This window comes from Lithobates pipiens, unplaced genomic scaffold (genome assembly GCF_037356315.1).
Source record: "Lithobates pipiens isolate NorthernLeopardFrog02 unplaced genomic scaffold, aLitPip1_a1.2 Scaffold_10, whole genome shotgun sequence".
Lineage (NCBI taxonomy): Eukaryota > Metazoa > Chordata > Amphibia > Anura > Ranidae > Lithobates > Lithobates pipiens.
Window position 1 is genome coordinate 195,427,836 of NW_027507686.1, and position 6,843 is coordinate 195,434,678.

Below are 6,843 nucleotides of genomic sequence, written 5' to 3' on the forward strand. Positions count from 1 at the left end.
TTCACGGCCTGCATTACTGGAGGGGATACCTATTTTAAATGCTTTCATTACAACAAGAGGGATGCCTATTTTCATGGCCTGTGATCTTATAAGAGGGGATACAGAATTTCACGACCTGCATTAGCACTATTGTGGGAGGAAACAAACTTAACCCCCCAACTGTCATAGGGGGAAAAAGGAAACTGGTAGCAGTTATTATTGTCATTAGTTGGGGGTGACGTGTATTAGTGACAGGGGCTCAGTCTGGTGTTTCAGTTGGATGGGGGTCAGTCTGAGGTGTCAGTAGTTTGTTATGGGGGGTGTCAGTCTAGGGGGCGGTGATCTATCTGTCTGTGTAGCCAGCGGTTGGGGTAATTCCTAGTTTTTAGTGGTTTGGAGTAGGTAGGTTTCCTCACTCCTCAGTGTACTTATTATATTTCAATTAAACTATTTTTTACAAACTTTGTGACGGGGTTCACACTATTGCGAATTGGATGAGGGTTTCCACCGCATCCGATGCGCATAGCAGGAGATTGTGGCCGACTCTCTATGGAGCCGCTTCACACATCTCTGCAGTCTCCAGTGTGAATTGCGCATCTTTTGATTCGTTTCAGGCAGGGCCGGACTGGCCTACCGGGATACCGGGAGATTTCCCGGTAGGCCGCCTGCCCTGGGGCCGTTTTGCGGCTGCACTGCTACTCTCTCCTTCTCATGTGTATCACAGAGCTAGCTGGCAGGCTGGCTCTGTGTTCGTTGGCCGTGCTATAACACGGCCCCGCCCCCCTAGACCTGCTTGTGTGATAGGCGGAATATTGATTCTATCTACTATCACACAAGCAGGTCTAGGGGGGCGGGCCGTGTTATAGCACGGCCACCGAACACAGAGCCAGCCAGCCAGCTCTGTGATACACAGTAAGAGATGCCGCCCCGGTGCCCGGATAGGAGGAGAAGCAGGACATATAGAGGTGATGAGCTTTCTATATTCCTCCATGTAGCCGCTGCTTCTCCTCCTATCCAATCCAACTTCTTTTACTGCCCCCTCCAGTTGTCCTTGTGCTCCCTGCCCCCCCCCCCCCCCCGCTCTCCTTCCCTTTACAACATCACCACACTCTCCAGCCCTCCACAGTGCTCTCCAGCCACCCCCCCCCACAGTGTTCTCCAGCCACCCCCCCACAGTGCTCTCCAGCCACCCCCCCACAGTGCTCTCCAGCCACCCCCCACAGTGCTCTCCAGCCACCCCCCCACAGTACTGTGCACCCCCCCCCACAGTGCTCTCCAGCCCCCACAGTGCTCTCCAGCCCCCCCCACCCACAGTGCTGTCCACCCCCACAGTTCTCTCCAGCCCCCCACAGTGCTGTCCACCCCCCCACAGTGTTCTCTCCAGACCCCCACGGTGCTCTCCAGACCCCCACTGTGCTGTCCAACCCCCCCACAGTGCTGTCCACCCCAAATAGTGCTGTCCACCCCCCCACAGTGCTGTCCACCCCCCCTCCACAGTGCTGTCCATCCCCCACAGTACTCTCCAGCCCCCCACAGTGCTCTCCCAGCCCCCACAGTGCTGTCCACCCCCCACATTGCTCTCCACCCCGCCACAGTGCTCTCCAGCCCCCACAGTGCTCTCCAGCCCCCCTCCACAGTGCTGTCCACCCCCCCCCCACAGTGCTGTCCACTCCCCACAGTTCTCTCCAGCCCCCACAGTGCTGTCCACCCCCCCACAGTGTGCTCTCTAGACCCTTATGGTGCTCTCCAGACCCCCACGGTGCTGTCCACCCCCCCCCCCCACAGTGCTGTCCACCCCAAATAGTGCTGTCCACCCCCCACAGTGCTTTCCACCCCCCACAGTGCTGTCCATCCCCCACAGTACTCTCCAGCCCCCTACAGTGCTCTCCAGCCCTACAGTGCTGTCCACCCCCCCACAGTGCTCTCCAGCCCCCACAGTGCTGTCCACCCCCCACAGTGCTCTCCACCCCCCCCCCCACAGTGCCCTTCAGCCCCCACAGTGCTTTCCAGCCCCCCCACAGTGCCTCCTCCACCCCCACTGTGCTCTCCAGCCCCCCACAGTGCTCTCCAACCCCCCACACTTCTCTCCAGCCTCCCACAGTGCTCTCTACCCCCCTCAGTGCTCTCCACCCCCTCCCCCACAGTGCTCTCCCCCCCACAGTGCTATCCACCCCCCACAGTGCTCTCCACCCTCCCACAGTGCTCTCCACCCCCCCCCCCCCCCCACAGTGCTCTCCACCCCCACAGTAGTCTCTAGCCCCCACAGTGCTCTCCAGCCCCCACAGTGCTGTCCACCCCCAACAGAGCTCTGCACCCCCCCCACAGTGCCCTCCAGCCCCCCCACAGTGCTTTCCAGCCCCCCACAGTGCTCTCCAGCCCCCCACAGTGCTCTCCAACCCCCACAGTGCTCTCCAACCACCAAACTTCTCTCCAGCCTCCCACAGTGCTCTCTACCCCCCCCCCCCCTCAGTGCTCTCCACCCCCCACAGTGCTCTCCACCCCCCACAGTAGTCTCTAGCCCCCACAGTGCTCTACAGCCCCCCACTGTGCTCTCCAGCCCCCCACAGTGCTCTCCACCCCCCCCCCACTGTGCTCTCCAGCCCCCCACAGTGCTCTCCCAATCCCCACAGTGCTCTCTACCCCCCCCTCAGTGCTCTCCAGCCCCCCACAGTGCTCTCCACCCCCCCCCACAGTGCTCTCCAGCCCCTCACAGTGCTGTCCACCCCCACAGTGCTCTCTAGCCCCCCCCACAGTGCTGTCCACCCCCCCACAGTGCTCTCCAGCCCCCCCACAGTGCTGTCCACCCCCACAGTGCTGTCCACCCCCCACAGTGCTCTCCAGACCCCCACAGTGCTGTCCACCCCCCACAGTGCTGTCCACCCCCCCTCCACAGTGTGCTCTCCAGACCCCACGGTGCTCTCCAGACCCCCACGGTGCTGTCCACCCCCAAATAGTGCTGTCCACCCCCCTCACAGTGCTGTCCATCCCCCACAGTACTCTCCAGCCCCCCACAGTGCTGTCCGCCCCACAGTGCTCTCCAGCCCCCACAGTGCTGTCCACCCCCCCCCCACAGTGCTTCCAGCCCCCACAGTGTTGTCCACCCCCCACAGTGCTTTCCATCCCGCTACAGTGCTCTCCAGCCCCCCACAGTGCTCTCCAGCCCCCCCCACAGTGCTCTCCTACCCCCCACTGTGCTCTCCAGCCCCCCACAGTGCTCTCCAACCCCCACACTTCTCTCCAGCCTCCCACAGTGCTCTCCAGCCCCCACAGTGCTCTCCATCCCACCCCGCAGTGCTCTCCACCCCCCCCCCCCCCACAGTGGTCTCCAGCTCCCCACAGTGGTCTCCAGCCCCCACAGTGCTCTCCACCCCCCCACACTTCTCTCCAGCCTCCCACAGTGCTCTCTACCCCCCCTCAGTGCTCTCCACCCCCTCCCCCACAGTGCTCTCCCCCCCACAGTGCTATCCACCCCCCACAGTGCTCTCCACCCTCCCACAGTGCTCTCCACCCCCCCCCCCCACAGTGCTCTCCACCCCCACAGTAGTCTCTAGCCCCCACAGTGCTCTCCAGCCCCCACAGTGCTGTCCACCCCCAACAGAGCTCTGCACCCCCCCCCCCCACAGTGCCCTCCAGCCCCCCACAGTGCTTTCCAGCCCCCCACAGTGCTCTCCAGCCCCCCACAGTGCTCTCCAACCCCCACAGTGCTCTCCAACCCCCAAACTTCTCTCCAGCCTCCCACAGTGCTCTCTACCCCCCCCCCCCTCAGTGCTCTCCACCCCCCACAGTGCTCTCCACCCTCCCACAGTGCTCTCCACCCCCCCACAGTGCTCTCCACCCCCCACAGTAGTCTCTAGCCCCCACAGTGCTCTACAGCCCCCCACTGTGCTCTCCAGCCCCCCACAGTGCTCTCCACCCCCCCACCCCCACTGTGCTCTCCAGCCCCCCACAGTGCTCTCCAATCCCCACAGTGCTCTCTACCCCCCTCAGTGCTCTCCAGCCCCCCACAGTGCTCTCCACCCCCCCCACAGTGCTCTCCAGCCCCCTCACAGTGCTGTCCACCCCCACAGTGCTCTCTAGCCCCCCCCCCACAGTGCTGTCCACCCCCCCACAGTGCTCTCCAGCCCCCCCACAGTGCTGTCCACCCCCACAGTGCTGTCCACCCCCCACAGTGCTCTCCAGACCCCCACAGTGCTGTCCACCCCCCACAGTGCTGTCCACCCCCCCTCCACAGTGTGCTCTCCAGACCCCCACAGTGCTCTCCAGACCCCCACGGTGCTGTCCACCCCAAATAGTGCTGTCCACCCCCCTCACAGTGCTGTCCATCCCCCACAGTACTCTCCAGCCCCCCACAGTGCTGTCCGCCCCACAGTGCTCTCCAGCCCCCACAGTGCTGTCCACCCCCCCACAGTGCTCTCCAGCCCCCCACAGTGTTGTCCACCCCCCACAATGCTTTCCATCCCGCTACAGTGCTCTCCAGCCCCCCACAGTGCTCTCCAGCCCCCCCACAGTGCTCTCCTACCCCCCACTGTGCTCTCCAGCCCCCCACAGTGCTCTCCAACCCCCCCACTTCTCTCCAGCCTCCCACAGTGCTCTCCAGCCCCCACAGTGCTCTCCATCCCACCCCGAAGTGCTCTCCACCCCCCCCCCCCCCCCACAGTGGCCTCCAGCTCCCACAGTGGTCTCCAGCCCCCACAGTGCTCTCGACCCCACCCCGCAGTGCTCTCCACCCCCCCCCCCCCCACAGTGGTCTCCAGCTCCCACAGTGCTCTCCAGCCCCCCATGCTCCCCACTCCTGTTCTTTATGCCCCGGCACTCTCCTGCCCCCCATGCTCTCCAACCCTGTTCTTTTTGGCTCCCCCTCCAGTGCTCTCTCAAGCTCCCCCCAGCACTCTCTGCTCCCACCCCTGTACTCTCCACTTCCCCCTGCATTTTGCCCCCACCCATGTGCTCTTCAACTCTGCCCAGTCCTCTCCGCCCCCCATAGCACTCTCCAGTCCCCCGTGCTTTCCACCCCTGTTCTTTCTGGCCCCCACTGGTGCTCTCAAGTTACCCCCATTTCTCTCCACTCCTCCCTGCTCTTTGTACCCCCCAGTGCTCTCCAGCCCTGTTTTTCTTCCCCCAGTAGACTCAAGCTCCCCCAGTGCTCTTCGCCACCCCACACTCTTAGCCCCCCCAGTGCTCTCAGCCTCCCGTGCTCTCCACCCCTGTTCTTTTTGGCCCCCACCATTGCTCTCAAGTTTCCCCCCAGCAGTCTCCGCTCCCCACCCCTATACTCTCTACTCCCCTGCATTTTGCCCCCACCCATGTGCTCTCCAACCTTGCCAGTGCTCTCCGTCCTCCATAGTGCTCGCCAGTCCCCCGTGCATTCCACGCCTGTTCTTTATGCCCCCCACTGGTGCTCTCAAGCTCCCCCAATTGCTTTCCACTCCACCCTGCTCTTTGTACCCCCCAGTGCTCTCCAGCCCTGTTTTTCGGCCCCCAGTACTCTCAAGCTCCCCCCCCAGTGCTCTTCGCTACCCCACACTCTTAGCCCCCCCAGTACTCTCAGCCTTCCGTGCTCTCCACCCCTGTTCTTTTAGACCCCCACCATTGCACTTATATAAAGGGTTTCCCCCTTATATCAGTAACCCACCCCCCTTACCTTAGTGTATTCTTTCTGCAGAAGGTGGTCTCCCCCCCCATGTTCTGAGTTCCTCGGGTCCCCCTTGATGGTTGACCACTTTTAACTGGAATTTGCTTATATATATATATATATATATATATATATATATATATATATATATATATATATATATATATATATATATATATATATATAATATAATATACACACACATACATACATATAAATCCCTATGTGATTTCATATCTGTCTTATCTATATATAATACACTCTTTAAATGTGCATTAAAGTGGTTGTATAGCCAAATTGGGGACTTTACTTACAGGAAAGCCTATAATAAGGCTTACCTGTAGATAAAAAAATATCTCCTAAACCTGTACGGTTTAGGAGATATTCCCCTCGCAATGCGCCGCTGACTGCAGCAGCGCATGCGCACAGGGAATTCCCGGCTGGAAGCCCGGCAGACAACGGACCCTGCCGGAGAGAAATCTCCTGCGCACATGCGCGGGAGTAACGATATCACGGCTCCGGCCACTCACAGCGCCGGAACCGCGATACCCGGAAGAAACGCAGAGGGAACATGTCAGCTCCCCTGCGTGGATCAGGACAGATGTCGGGCCTCGTTCTAAGGTAAGTATTTCATAATGAGCTAGTATGCAGTGCATACTAGCTCATTATGCCTTTTGCTTTGCAGGTGAGGAAAAAAAAATTCAACGGGTATACAACAGCTTTAAAATGTGTGGTTTTCCCTCTTATGAACATAAAATAATGACGTTATGCTGTTGCGCTGGTACAATAATGCTGTGGGGCTGGTATGAAATTTTTTCCAGGGCTGGATTTTATTCCCAGTCCGGCCCTGGCCGCAGGAGGAAGTCAGCCATAGCACAGGGATGGTGGGAGCCCCTCATAATAAGCAGCCCCAGGAGGAAGTCAGCACATCAAAGGGATGGTGAACTTTACAAACCTACAGGTCATATTTGCAGCCACAAAATAATTTACTAGCTGTGCACACATAGTCCCACCACATGGCCAATGACATAACACATGTATGAGGTGAATCTGGGATCGACAACTACAAGCATTCTTTTTTTATATGTGAAATTCTGAAAATTCAGGACTCTTGAGACAATGGAGGCGAGGGAAGGTGAGGGTAGGCAAAGAAGAGGGTGCAGGAGATGATCACCAGCACCAGCACCGTGATATAGAGCACTGACACCTGCACCGTGATAGAGTGATCTGAC